This window comes from Labeo rohita, chromosome 23 (assembly GCF_022985175.1).
Source record: "Labeo rohita strain BAU-BD-2019 chromosome 23, IGBB_LRoh.1.0, whole genome shotgun sequence".
Taxonomy (NCBI): domain Eukaryota; kingdom Metazoa; phylum Chordata; class Actinopteri; order Cypriniformes; family Cyprinidae; genus Labeo; species Labeo rohita.
The window spans coordinates 7,495,720-7,512,072 of NC_066891.1; positions in this window are offsets into that span (position 1 = coordinate 7,495,720).

Here is a 16,353-nt window from a genome sequence, read left to right on the forward strand (position 1 = left end):
AAATGTATTATATATATTATATTAAATATTTATTTATATATTAAAATAGAAAACTGTATATTATCTGTATAAATAATATACAGTTTTCTATTTTAGTATATAAATAAATATTTAATATCTATCTATCTGTCTGTCTATCTATCTATGTTTTGAAATAGTGTTTTCTATTTTAAGATCTATCTGTCTATCTGTCTATCTGTCTATCTATCTATCTATCTATCTATCTATCTATCTATCTATCTATCTATCTATCTCTCTATCTGTCTGTCTGTCTGTCTGTCTGTCTATCTATCTATTGAAATAGTTTTCTATTTTAAGATCTATCTATCTATCTATCTATCTATCTATCTATCTGTCTGTCTGTCTGTCTGTCTGTCTATCTATCTCTCTATATATCTATCTATCTGTCTGTCTGTCTGTCTGTCTGTCTAATCTATCTATTGAAATAGTTTTCTATTTTAAGATCTATCTATCTATCTATCTATCTATCTATCTATCTATCTATCTATCTATCTATCTATCTATCTGTCTGTCTGTCTGTCTGTCTGTCTGTCTATCTGTCTGTCTGTCTATCTATCCATCTATCTATTGAAATGGTTTTCTATTTTAAGATCTATCTATCTATCTATCTATCTATCTATCTATCTATCTATCTATCTATCTATCTATCTATCTATCTATCTATCTATCTATCTATCTATCTGCCTGTCTGTCTGTCTGTCTATCTATCTATCTCTCTATCTATCTATCTGTCTCTGTCTGTCTGTCTGTCTGTCTAATCTATCTATTGAAATAGTTTTCTATTTTAAGATCTATCTATCTATCTATCTATCTATCTATCTATCTATCTATCTATCTATCTATCTATCTATCTATCTATCTATCTATCTATCTATCTATCTATCTGTCTATCTATCCATCTATCTATCTATCTATCTATCTATCTATCTATCTATCTATCTATCTATCTATCTATCTATCTATCTATCTATTGAAATAGTTTTCTATTTTAAGATCTATCTATCTATCTATCTATCTATCTATCTATCTATCTATCTATCTATCTATCTATCTATCTATCTATCTATCTGTCTGTCTGTCTGTCTGTCTGTCTGTCTGTCTATCTATCTATCTATCTATCTATCTATCTATCTATCTATCTGTTGAAAGTTTTCTATTTTAAGATCTATCTATCTATCTATCTATCTATCTATCTATCTATCTATCTATCTATCTATCTATCTGTCTATCTGTCTGTCTGTCTGTCTGTCTGTCTGTCTGTCTATCTATCTATCTGTTGAAATAGTTTTCTATTTTAAGATCTATCTATCAATCATCTATCTATCTATCTATCTATCTATCTATCTATCTATCTATCTATCTATCTATTATCTTTTATGAAGCAACTAAGCAGTAAATAATTATATGGAATCTGAATATAGAAATGTAAATTGTGAATATATAGAAGTAAACCAGAATATATTTTTATAAATCTGAATATATAAATCAGAATATATAGAGTTGGAAGTCTAAAAATATAGAAGTAAATCAGAATATTTATTTATAAATCTGAATATAAAGATAATAATCTTAATATATAAATGTAAATCATGAATATGTAGAAGTAAACCAGAATATATTTTTATAAATCTGAATATATAAATCAGAATATATATAGCTGGAAGTCTGTAAATATAGAAGTAAATCAGAATATTTATTTATAAATCAGAATATAAAGATAATAATCTTAATATATAAATGTAAATCATGAATATGTAGAAGTAATTGTAGAAGTGCTTTTTACACTTCTATCTGTATATACAATATGTTTTTACGATTACATACACATTTATAAAATACAGTTAATATATATAAAATATTTGTCTCTCTTTATATTTATAATATAAAATCAAATAAATATAGTTTTCATATATGCAGACTCCTTGTTACATCTGGTTGTTTGTTGTGTGTTTTACTGCATTTTATTCTCAAAAGCTGTAACAATGAATAAATAATGTATTATAATGTGGTTACAATTAGTCGCATGATCATACAATTATTATGCATTATGCATAATAATAATGCATTATAAGGTGCATTACAAGAGATAACCAATGCATTAAAGTACTTTTACAACGCATTATATATTAAAGTGTTGAGTCTTTTTTAATATTAAATTTTGATCATGTTGATTTCTTAGATGACAGTCACATCCATCCATGCTTTCTTCACCCGAGAGGCAGCTTTACAAAATGAAAGGTCAGCCAAAAGTGCCCACCTGCTGGCCTTTCCTGCATCCTATCATGCCCCTAGGCTAGGAAGCCCACTTTGCATTTCTTGGGTTGTTTTTAGTCAGCATGTGTCCTGAAATTTATGATGGCGACTTATCGGCGCCCATTTCGCTTTAAAAGTCTTCTTGAGTTTCCTGGCTGAGCTGGATGTGGAGAGTGCTAATCCACTCACATTGAGGACAGACACGTTCAGACGCTGGCCCGCGGCCACTCATTTTAACTGACAGCGTGCTGTTCCGCGCCGACTGGAGTACAGGCAGCGTGACATGGCACAATGGAGCCTCTAGAGTTACGGCATCCCCGGAGGACCCTGTGTTATCTGGCAGCGGTTGAAAACAGAGGGCTCTGTGATCCAACTGCAGGAACGACCCAGCCATGTGCAGGACGGCCCAGCTGGCCAACTAAAGGGCTGCGGGCACATCTGTCCGATGGAAATGCCGGCCCATCACATGCATCTCAATCGTAAAGTGTCAGAGGATGACTGATAGGGCTTTCAAGAGAGAGCTGATCTTTGAGACAGGGATTCCTCTATTAAAGCTCTGTGAAATCCCCTGGCTTTCAGGACAGGCATGCTATGCAAAATAATTTCATAAACAATCCTGTTTAACGCATAAATCTGAATTGGGAGGAATTGGGAGTTCAAAAGATGTAAAAAAGTCAATTATCTAATTTGACCTTAGAATAGTGCTGTTGAAATGTTATATTAATATCACATGGTTTAATATTCGTATTATAAATACATATATACACACTACCATTCGAAGGTTGGGGTTTAGTGGCATTTGGAAAGAACTTAATACTTTTATTCAGCAAGGGCACTTTAAATTGATCAAAGGTGATGGTAAATATTCATGTTACAAAAGATTTCTATTTTAAATAAATGCTGTTCCTTTTTTTTAAAACTTTGATTATATTAATAATTAGAATGTTTCTTGAGCAGCAAGAATTAGAATGATTTCTGAAGGATCACGTGACACTGAAGACTGGAGTAATGATGATGACAATTCAGCTTCGCATCACAGGAATAAATTACATTTTCAAACATATTAGAATAGAAAGCAGATATTTTAAATTTTAATAATATTTCACTATATTAGTATTTTGTATGTATTTTTGATCAAATATATGCAACCATGTTGAGCATAAGAGATAAAAACATTTTAAAAAATCTTACTGACCCCAAAACAGTGCAAACATTTACTAATTTTTAAGAACCATATTAAGAAACAAGGGGATGTAAACATTGCCGTAAATGTATTTCTTTATTTATGTGGAAATTCTAAATATCTAAAAGACAAGACTAAATTTAAAAAATCCATATTTTTAAAATACGTATTTAAAAAAATATTTTAGAAAAAATATCAAAAATATTGAAATAATATTTTTCTTTTATGCCAAAAATCATTAGGATATTAAGTAAAAATCATGTTCAATTAAATTCCCTACAGTAAATATATCAAAACTTAATTTTTGATTAGTAATATGCATGGCTTCATTTGGACAACTGTAAGGGTGATTTTCTCAATATTTAGATTTTTTCAAATATATTCAAATAGTTGTATCTTGACCAAATATTGCCCTATCCTAACAAACCATACATCAGTGGAAAGCTTATTTGTTCAGTTTTTAGGATGATTTACAAATTAAAATTACCCTTATGACTGCTTTTGTGGTCCAGGGTCACATTTGTTAACAAGATGATTGGCATAAAATTTGTATTATTATTATTATTATTATTGTTATTATTATTATTTGTGGAAAATCAAATATCTAAAAGACAGGACTAAATTAGAAAATACATATTTTTAATGGCATATGATAAATATATAAATAAAAATATATTACAATAAAGTATATAATTTAAGTAAAATATATATATATATATTCACATGAATATGTAAAGTATAAAAAATATATTATGTTTTTCAAATCTGATAAAGATTTCATTTAACGGTGTTATTAAATTACTTGTGTTTTTAACTTTAACAGTAACATAAACAAAAAAGAGCATTCACAATTAAATAAAAGTTAAATTAAATTAAGTTAAAATAAATACAAAAATGAAAATGAATTAAAACATTTAATTAAATGAAAAAAAAAAATCTATTATATAAATCATATAAATTAACAAAAATAATTCCCTAACAAAAAATGTATACATATAAAAGGGGTATGCAAACATATGCACTCAACCCAAACACATTCTGATGGTTTTAAAAATAGTAAGACCTTCCCAGAAAGCTCTTTCCCATTTGTTCTGCAATACAACCAGAACGGCCTTGCAGAAATCCAGGAATTATGAGAGGATTGAGCAAATGGTCTCTCCAGCAGACGACATCTCTGTCTGGCTCTTCCTCTCTCTTTCTCTCTCTCCCTCTCCTCAAATCACACTCCCGTCCCGCCTGTCTTGACAACTCGAGCTTTTCAAGACAAAGGATTTATCTTCCACAAAGCTTTCTGTTTGTTTGTTGGGAGCAGATGTGTTGCATTGCTGGTTTTTCGAAGTGTTATGAACCGGTTCAGCGTGCTGCATTTGATTAGCAATCCTTAGAAGACCGTGAGTGAAAACAGTGCATAAAAATTTGTGTTGCATGTTTCCACTCCTGACCTCTCGAGTTCAGCTTGTCCGCACCTGGTTTCCCTTAGCCTTCTATAGAGACACTCTCATCATATGGAGAGGGAACAGCGTCCAAATGTTTAACAAACACATGGAGAAAGAAACGCAATCTGTTCCTCTGATGATACTGACTGTAACGCTGACGTTTAGCTTCTCACGGAAAGGAAAATATCTCTGTGAAAGAGCCATAGTTGACTATATACAAAATGCATTTAGCTGGTTTGACTAAATTAGGTATTTACTGACAATAAAAATGTTGGCAGAGTTTCATCACAAACAATTCTAAATGATCTTTAGAACCCCAAAAGATGCTTTTAAATAGGATGCCTATTTAACTATGTGAAAATGCAGCGCAGATGTGTTACCTTGGCAACATTAAGGTCACCAGAAGCTTGTCTTTAAGAGGAACAGAAGAGACATTTCCTGTGTGTGCTGCCCGGTGGAGGAAGATGAAGGGGGCTGGAGGGGTGGCAGGAAACAACAGTGGCACTGCTGGGTTCACTTACTGCCCTGCTGGAGCCTCCGCCGGCCGCCGGACTGCTGCTTCTGAAACCTCCTGCTGTTTGGGGTTCCTCATCATAAATCCAGGTAAGGAGGGACCCTTTGAGTCCACCGGCACTGCAGGGGGGCCAGAGGCCTTATGTTCAGGGATAAGAAGATTTGATCTTTGAGAGAAAAGGCAGAAGTGAACAGATCACATTAGTAAATTGGGATTTTTAATTTATTATATATTATTTAATTCATCTGTTTATCTTGTATGAGGATTTTGATTATAAACAGAATAGTTTTGCAAATTTTGTCCTCCAAACTAAACTGGATTTTACCCACAGGATTAAAAAAAACAGCATCAAGGCTATTTCCTCACATGTTAGCATGGGGCAAGTTGTCACGTGTGTTTTAAATATTATACGTTTATATAATAAATAATACTTTTAACAGTATCCGACTTTACACTCTTAAAAATAAAGGTTCTTCACTGGCATCAGTGGTTCACTGAAGAACCTTGAACATCCATGGAACCTTTCAGATGCAGAAAAAGTTCTTTGCAGTTAAAAAAGGTTCTTTAGATTTAAAAAAAAATGTTTTTCAAAAAAGGTTCTATTACTGAAAGGTTCTTTGGGGAACCAAAAATGGTTCTTCTATGGCATCACTGCAAAAACACCCTTTTGAAACCTCCTGAAAACAATTATTAGGGGTGCAACGATACACTCACAATTCAGTTACATGACATTGACCTCCCAATATGATACTTTAAAGAAACTTTAAACAAAGCCAGATTTATTTATTTATTTATTAATTAGCAATTCTAAGACCATTTAACAAAAATTGCAGTTCATTTAAGTGCCTTATTTTGTATGGGTATTGGGTGACAACAAAATAGAACATGATTCTGCTTAGCTAAAAATGTTTGAAACGTTTTAAATGTATTTTATTGTGTATTTAACATTAATAATTAATAAACGCAAACGCTCAGATGTGTGACTTTTTAGATTTACCTTTCTTGCTGCGCCATTACCATATCTGATGATAATTTAAACGTCTAACTTTCATTTTGTGTGAACAACACAAAATTAACGAGTGCTATTATGAGTCTTTTCAACCGACTCGTTCGAGCAAGTGATTCAATGACTCATTTCGAATGTTGCCACGTACTGGCTTAAAAATGTAATTCCCCAGAAAGAGTCACTGAGCGACTCAGTGTACGAATAAATTGATTCTTTAATAGTGATCAGAGTGAAAGATTCGAATCGCTGAGACGATTCGAAATCCTTAGGGCCAGTAATCGGTCGGTCATGTGACTCAACATGGCGTCATTGTGAGGAATAATCCCGCAAACGCAGAACAACTTTTGCGGCCTGTAACCGCCAGAAAACTAAAAGACAACAACAACTTTGGCCTTCAGTTTTCACTTCGTTATGTGAGTGTATATCATTTTTAACATATTTATCACACTTGCTGTATGGTGGGAAACGTTACTAGTGCACTATTTTTTAATTATATAAATGCGATTTCATTAAGAGATTTCATAAGTAAACATGAAACCAAGTGGAACAAATTATGCTAAATCAAGGTCATTTCTAGTGGTAAAAGATCGCACAGGTGTCCTAACACAGATTATTATTATTTTTAAAAACTTTTTGTTGACAAAGGACACCAAAATATGAAGATCCGCTTTTTTGCTAAACTGTGAAGTTAGATATAGTTATATTTTTATATATTTACATGTTTAGAGACGCTGTACTGTGTACAAAAAAAACCCAAAAACAAAACAATGATCAGTCATACAAACACCGTATTGTTTTAAAACACTCAGCTTTCATGTCACTAATTGTACTCGTCAAAATAAATAATTTAATGAGAAACATACTTTATGATTGATTTCTTTTATTTATTACTGTTAAAACACGGTTGTCAGTAGGCCTACTTAATCATGATTAGTCATGATTCTCTGGATTTCTAGCCAGAATGTAACCGTAATAATGTCAAGTTTGATACATTTTTTTTGTACTTTTTTTTTCTCAGACATTTATTGCAGACCCCCTAGCATCCTCTTGTTGTCCCCATGGGCCACAGTTTAAAAACCCCTCTACTAGAAAAATAATCTCAGATGTCGTTTATCACATTAAGTATGAGCGTGTTTTAGCTACACAGCCAAAAAGATCCTAAATTCTACATTCTGATCCAGCATTTCTATTATAGTTTAATATTGAACAACTATAGTTTTGTGAAGTATGGAAATTATGCTTGTGCTGCAGAATGCTTCTTTAAAATAAACTCCACTTGGTTGGATTTTTATTTTTTATTTTTTTTTCAGGTCATGATTTTAATGTTTATGTGTGCATTAAGTGTGTAAAATTGTGTGGAGTCACTGTTTTTTATTTATTTATTTATTTTTTTCTCCTTACCTGTTAGCCGGTTGCTGCTGGTTGTAGTTAGTGTGGATGTGTTGTGATGTCTGCTGTAGACTGACTGCCCTCTGGCCTTCTGCTCAGGACTTGCATTTAGCATAGTGTGGCTTTTGCCATCAGATTAGACCTATAGAAGAAAGGTTTCAACAAACTGCTAAAATGTTACGTGAAATGCTAGTAAGATCCTCTGGCAGTGTGATTGGAGCGCTGACAAACGTCTGTTACTATATCAGAGTTGGCACCAGTGGGACAGAGGCCAAACGGTGCTCTATACAGAGTTATGAGCTTGTGAATGAAGACAGATTGGGTACTTAAGGGCATGTTCACTCCTGTAAATAGCCACAGTGGATGTAATGTGCTCCTATTTTCATTTGATGTTAGTAATTCTGGCATCTAGTCAACGTTTGTTCACAATTACTCATGCATTTATTTAAATCTGTAATGTAAGTAAAATAATCATAAACTTATCTTAATGTCATACAATAACATAAAGTCGATTTATTCAGTAAGGCCCATTTATTAAATATGTGAGAATAGATTTGTAATAAATAGAATTTCTAAAAAATCTAATCTGGTAAGATAAATAATCAAGATATTATTATCTCTTTTATATATATTAAAAAAATGTTTTTGTCATTAAATGTAGGCATGGAAACATTTTTTATTTATTTATTTTTTGTACCATTCAGCCTATATTTATTTAATTGGACAGTGTATGGTCGGGTTTTGTTTTAAATAAAAAAATCATTTTCAGCACAAATGAGAGAAAATGTATTCGTTGCTTAATGTGAAGATTAAGGATGGAATGGGAAAAATGTCTATCATATCACACACAACAAAAGGCGGGTTTTTGACGGGCACCAGAGGGCGCTGGCAAGCGCTTTTTTTTTTTTTTTTTAAATAAAATGTTACTTCGGTTTCCTCAGTGGAATAAATGAAAACACCACAAGCTAATTATGTGAGTATAGTAGATTAATTGTTTTTAGGTATAGTGTTGAAATCAGTAGTGTAAGTGTATTCAAATAATATGGCACAGGGGCCAGTTGCATAAAAGGTTAAGACTAGTCTTAAAAGTAAGCCAGCTATTTTTTTTCTTTAAAGCTGGTCGTCATTATTTAAATTCAGTTACATAAAAATGTAGATTAGTCTAAGTTGAATCCAAAAAATAAGACTGATTACCCTTTGGCTAACTGCTAGCTGGTCAAACTAGCTCTTAAGACACTGTCTTAACATAGAGGCTAAGTTTATGCAACTGGCCCCTGATGTCAATTTATCTCTATGTATGTTCTGAAGACTCTTTCCTATGAAACAGACATAGAAAATAGCAAATATATGATGTCGGGAACAGTTAGCTACATAAGAAGTGCAGGATCCTACACTCTTAAGTATAAAGGTGCTTCACGATGCCATAGAAGAACCTTTTTTTGTCTAAACCTTTCTGTTTCACAAAAGGTTCTTTGAGACAAAAGAATGTTCTTCAGATTATAAAAAGGTAAGAAAGAGATGGTTCTTTAAAGAACCTTTGACTGAATGGTTCTTTTTGAACCAAAAATGTTTCTTCTATTGCATCGCTGTGAAAAACCTTTTAAAGCACCTTTGTTTTTAGGAGTGAAGAGCAAATGCATTTAGTAAAAACATAAAACAAGTATGTAACTGTGTTGCATTATGGTTAAATCAGCCTTACAATATAATAATGGCAATATAACAATTATCAATTAATTAATTTAGCCTTTAAAAAATAAAATAAAATTTTACATGTTGTCTTTTTTTTTAATAGACTTTTCTTAAGAAGTTACAGTAACCATAATAGGAACTGCAGTTATATGGATGCACTTTTTAAATGGTAAATAATGAAAGGTGTGTTTGTTGAATTTTAGAAAGGTCTGTCATTGGTTGTCTTCAATTCCACGCTTTTTTAATAGAGAAAATTGTAAATGCACCAGAACGCAGATACAGAGATGACGTATCTTGCTTCGGTCTTTCAGCAAATTTCTCTTTAACAGCTATTCACTGCGGATCGTTACTGCAACATTTTCATGGAAAAACTAAAATCTGTTGTTTGGTTTTAGTAAATATTGTCAGGGTAAATCTGATGTTATAATTTCTAGCAGTGTTCAGTTGTTGTGTTGTAGTATTGTGGTGCAAACGGCCACCAGAGGGCACTTTTAGATCAGTGAGAAACGCATGTGAAGCTGATTAAAAGGTGTGAAAGGATTTTTCCCATTAACCTTGTAAATTTTCCCCCTCCCTTGATTTATCTCTATGGCAGGGAAAAAACAAAAATACAAATAAATAAATGAACCTGTTAATAATTCATAGAATTTTCCAATGCTTTTATTTAGACTTAGCATATTTTGTCACAAAGAAGAATGCTCACTTACAAGCGTTTTAATAAACAGGTGATATATGGGACAATGCTGGATCGGGGATATTATTTAAACCTAAAACCACAAAAAAACTGTCACTTGGAGAAAAAAAAATATTATTTGTCAGGGCAACATTTCTCAACTTCATTTAGTTTAATATTGTACAAAATTAAAATGCTATTTAAAAATACAACAAAATTACTATAATTAAACTGCAAACAAAATATAACAATAAAAATATATTTGAAATATAAATAACACTTATAATAGTAATAGTTAAAAGGCAAAAGGCAGTGATTTGCCACGTTGGTTAAGATTTCCATTCATGCATTTTCAACTCTAGCAGAAATAGCATCTCTGTGATTTAAGCGTTAAAAGAAATAATTTACAAAAATATTAGACATTTTCCTCATTCCGGATAAAAAGTGCAGAACATCAAAATTAATTTCAGACATTTTGAATGTAGGCCTGCTGAGTAACAAATGAGAGCCTTTTATTTTCTTGAACAAATAGTTACTTGACCTTTGTCTGGTCGAAACTATATTCCGCGACATAACTAGTCATTTTAATCTCTTACTTCCATATCTTTTTCTTATTGGAGTGCCTGGGATCAAAATGCCATTTCTCTTCAAATTTGCAGAGGCTTAGGTGAGTCTAATAAATCACGGATTTTGAAGCCGAACAGCGAAGTCATCATTTTCTTTGGCTGTGCGTCTGTGTTTTCAGCACTCTTGTGTTTTCGAATGTCACGTAGGTTAAAAAACGTCTCATTCTCTTCCAACCAAGTAGCATAGCTCACCTACTCTCAAAATGTTTCGAGCCGCAGGTTTGTTTGCCTTTGTGAGGAAGATGCCGAACATTTCCACCGGAGTTGGGTGTTTGCTTTGTTTGTTGATGCTGGATTGAAGGTCCGCAGTTGGCCAGATGCTCTGTCTGGGAATAACGTGTGTTGTCTTGGCATCTACGAGATTGTGTTTAGTCAATCTACGTGATAACACTGGCAAAGTAGGGCCCAATTTGTGATTGTTGAATCTCGTTCAAACCCGAATTTCAGGCGCTGTTTTTGATGGAGCCTCTCCAAATGTTCTCACTCTTAACCGGCTGACATCCAGCTGTTACAGATGGTGGACATTCTGGATCGAACTGGACAATATCAGGTCCAAGTCTCTGCTTCTCAGAACTGAGACCCCAGTGATGAGGCCTGCTGTTTTCCTTTGTGCTGCAGAGAGTTTTACTGTAGACGTTCAAGATGGGCTTGTGGTTTAAGCTCGCTTGGAGTCCATCCAGTCATGACGTTCCTCATCTTCTGTTGTTTGTGAGTAGGGGGAATAGAGGAAGTGTCTAATGATGAGAAACTGGAACCTGGAAATGTTTTTCATCCAGAATACAGTGGTTTTTTTAGGTGCATTTAGTTAGTAAGCATGCAGGCTGTCCCACAACAAAAATGGAAAAATGATTGAATTTTGAAGATGTTTTATTTTATTTTTATAAAACTGTGGTATTTTAGCAAATGCTATGGTATTATAAGGTATTGTTTAGTGAATTTTATTTAGTATACACACAGATTGTCCCGTAAAATTATTAAAAAATAAAAAAATAAATTACTACAATAAAAATAAACTACAAATTCAAAAAAGATTCAGAATTTTTATACTTTAAAGATGATGATTATTATTATTATTACACTTTTTATTATATTTTATTTTTGTTTTAAATTGACAGGATTTAGAAAGCATCTTACACTTTGAATGATACCTATAATATTATTATTATTTTTATTATTATTATTATTATTAGTTTTGACAGGATTTAGAAAGCATCTTATACTTTGAATTATACCTTTATTATTATTATATATATGTTTAAATTGACATGATTTACAAAGCATTGTATACTTTGAATAAATACCTATATTATTATTATTAGTATTGAATGACTGAAAAATTAGGATAGTGTTTATATATATTTTTAGATATTTATATTGACAAGGATACTTTGACGGCAATCCCATATTATTATTATTATTATTATTTAAATTTTTTGTTTGTTTTAAATTGACATGATTTAGACAGCATCTTATACTTTGAATAAATACCTATATTATTATTAGTAGTATTAAATGACTAAAAATTAAGAAAGCTTTTATGTATATATTTATATATATTTAAATTGCCAAAGATACTTTGAAGGTGATCCCTTATTATTATTTTTTTGTTTTGTTTTTATTATTATTAATTTTCATTTTTTTATTGTATTTTTTTCCTGTATTGTAAATTGAGAGAAATATATTTTAAATGTAGCTATGACATTTTGACAGTGAAAACATTTCTTTGATTTACTATTTCAAGCTGTTATTTAATATGTATGTGTTACCTACAGTACGGTTTTCACAAAAACAGTTTTCCAAACCACAAGGCAAGTTGAACCAGTTGTCATCTGCTGGATTTCTGACAGATGACGGGCAGAGCGTTTAGAGACACGTCTCGATTTCATTGCTTCATACTTGAACAGCTGCATCCAACTGCACTAGATATACACAGACTGTAAGTAAAATAAAATTTATTGCCAAACATTAATTACCAGGTAATCTCTCACTTCGTATTGAATTAAAAATTTGCCGTTCAGGGTGTGTGCTTGGTTACCTAGCAACCACCTCCATTACTTTACATTTGCAGCACTGGCATTTGTGCTTATTTTTCATGGTGCTAAATTTCCAATTGGCAATAAAATGCTGGAATTAACATGCAGCATGCAAATCAAAGGTGTGTAGGGCCGCTGTGCGTCTTCACGGTCTGGTGAGCTTGGAGGTGACTAGCAGAGCATGTTATGAGGAACTGAGATTCACTGAGAAAAAAATGGTGCAGAAACAATTTTCATTCACAAATTGCTAGTAAATTTCACAAACAGCTATGAAACTCCCATAATAGTAATAAAAAAAGAAAGAGAAAAAAATAATAAATTAAGTTGACAAAGCAGCTTACACTTTGAAGGAGAGATCCCATATTTTCTTTCTTTTTTTTTTTTTTTTTTTTCCGCCATTCATTACAATTACTATCATATATAAATGGTATTTTGGTAGAAAGTCTGGTATTGTAAGTTATTTTTGTTGTTTTTAGTTTGTATACACATAGGTTGTCTCACAACATAATAATATACATTATATTATATTATATTATATTATCATATTGTATTATATTGTATTATGTTGTATTATGTTATATTGTATTATATCATTCATGACATTTTGCCAGAAACTCATATATTATAAGATATTTTTGGTGTAAGTTAATGTACCCACAGTTTGTCCAATAACAGTTACTACATGGGGAAAAAAAGTGAGGGAATAAATTAAAAATGCATTTTTATGTATATAAAATAAATATAAAACAAATATTCAGAGCATCTCATATTTTAGAGGAGATATTATATTATTTTTAATATTATTATTTATTTATTTTTTATTTTAAAATTAGTTTTTCATACTTTAAAGGAAATCCAATATTATGATCTTTTATTTATTTATTTAAATATTTGAAGTTGACAGAAATATTTAGAAAGCTTCCTATACTTTGACAGATCCCATATTTAAATTGTTATATATTTTATATTATATTATATTATATTACAAAAACTAATGTATTAAAAGATATTTTGGTGTAAGTTAATGTATGCACAGGTTGACAGCAGTCACTAAATGAAAAAAATTAGGGAATAAATTAAAAATACATTTCTATCTATACATTTTTTAAAAAAAAATAATCGACAAAAATATTTAAAGAGCATCTCATACTTTAGAAGAGATCCTATATCCTACCCTTATTAATTTAATATTGTAATTAATTTTCTAAAATATTTTAAAGGGACAGAAGAATGTAAACATTTTAATACTTTAAAGGAGATTGAATGTTATGATGTTTTATTTATTTAGTTGTTTGTTTTAATTTATTTAGTTGTATTTTAATATTTTAAGTTGACAGAAATATTCAAAAAGCTTCCTATACTTTGAGAGATACCATTTTTAAACTCAAATATTTTTTATGATATTAAATCATATATTATATTATATTATATTATATTATATTTATGTTTTTATTTTTTTCATTTTAAGTAATATTATAAAGTATTTTCCACAAACAATTACAAAGCAACAGCAAGTGACACATTAAATTAAACATGAAATTTCTAATTAGAAATTAAAATATTATATTGTAAAACATACTCCAGCAATCTTAGTCTAATTGAATTAAAAACACCTTTTTTTTTTTTTTTTTAAATTTTAAAAATAACCGTAAAATGTTCTTTGACTGTGTCACAGTCCCAGAGCTGAGGGAAATCTAAGCTTGTATAGCCTATAAAAATGTTTACAAGTCTCTCAGGTCCCTTTCTTGTGTTTGTATATACTGCAGTTTTAAATTCAGCCTGTAGGTGGCATAATTCACTCTGTGTCAATTTGAGCATGTTCACTTCCTTTTTATTACAGTCAGCTTCCTTTTTATTACAGTTGGTGGTAGTTTGTCACACGCTGTGCTGTTGTTTTCAGATTCAGATGTTTTTATTCTGAGAGATGGATCATATTAATTCTCCACATAACTAGGTTTGCTCGTTGAAATTGCATGCAGGCTTTGCCGTGATTTGGGGGTCTGGTTTTCTCCCTTCCTCTTGTACGCGGAGAGCCCCGTGCTGTGAAGCGACTGGTGCACCTTATAGATTTCTCCTAAATAAATCATCCTTATGGGACAAAGATGCATTTCACCGCATGAGAGAAGAAGAATGAGGCCAGGAGGATTTATGATGGGAGATGTGAGGCCTTGATGTTGCTGTCAGCCGTTATTGCGGCTGCGCCTCAGGCCTGGAGCGCTTTCACAGGAACGTAAGCTCAGCCTGCGCTGGGCCTGAACGTGGCCAACATGGCCTCCACATCCAAAACAGATCCGCTGTAGGCTTTTGAAGTTCACGCGCCCCAGCCCGTCGCAACTGCACATTTGTGCTCTCTCTCGCTCTCTCTCTCTCTCTTAATGCCCATCCAACTCATTCATCTTTCCCGGGCGGTTTCTCAGCCTGTGGTGCTGAAATATGGCAGATGAACCTGTTACATGTTAGTTTAAGAGATAGTGTAGGTGTAAATTACACAGGAGGCTCTGGCTAACCTTATTTATGAGAGGGCTGTCAGGTGTTTAGGTGTTAGAGCGAGACGTGCAGCTTAAATCGTTTACTCCGCTGTAAATCAGAGCGTGCGTGCCACAGTTGTGCGCTGGGGTTTGCACACGTGTTTACATGTGTGCGCCTCTCTGTTTTTGTGTACCGGAGGTTCTGGTAAACTCCAGGCCGAGCCTCAGACGGAGGCCACCGGCATGGACGGAGCTTGCTGTTATTTCTTTTATGAGTTTAATATCATTTTATTGAAATATGTAGCTCATAAACCCTCTCGTAGTAAGAGTTACCCATGTTTTATTGCAGGCGAACTGAAGCGGATTGTATCTGTCATCAATTTTTGTTCTTCAAATAGTTAGGTTTATATTCTCAGCACTATTGTGCAATGTTGATGGATGCACCTTGATATTTTTTTTTTTTTTTTTTTTTTTTTTTTTTTTTCATGCACTGCCATTCATAATTTTGTGGTCACCTTTACAATAAGGTGTCATTTGTTATCATTTGTTAATGTATTAACTAACATGAACAAACAATGAACAACAGATGCATTACACTATTTATTAATCTTTGTTAATGTCAGTTGATAAAAATACAGTCATTCATGTTAGTTCACAGTGCATTAACTAATCATAACAAACTGGTTATTTTAATAATACATTAGTAAATGCTGAAATTAACATTTAAGGTTAAGAAATGCTGTGGAAGTATTGTATATTCTTAGTTCATGTTAACTAATGAACCTTACTTTTTTAATACTTTTATTCAGCAGGTATTATTAAAATAATCAAAATGGACATTTATAATATTTACATTTTAAGTTAATGTTTTGTAGTCATTAAAGAATTATGGATTTATCAAATAGTAAGCAGCACAGCTGTTTTTAATATTAAATAACAGCACTAAATATTTCTTAAGCACAAACTCAGCATTTTAGAATGATTTCTGGAGAATCATGTGATGCTGAAGACTAAAAACATTACATTTTAAACTATACTCAATTTAAAAATGTTGTTTTAAAA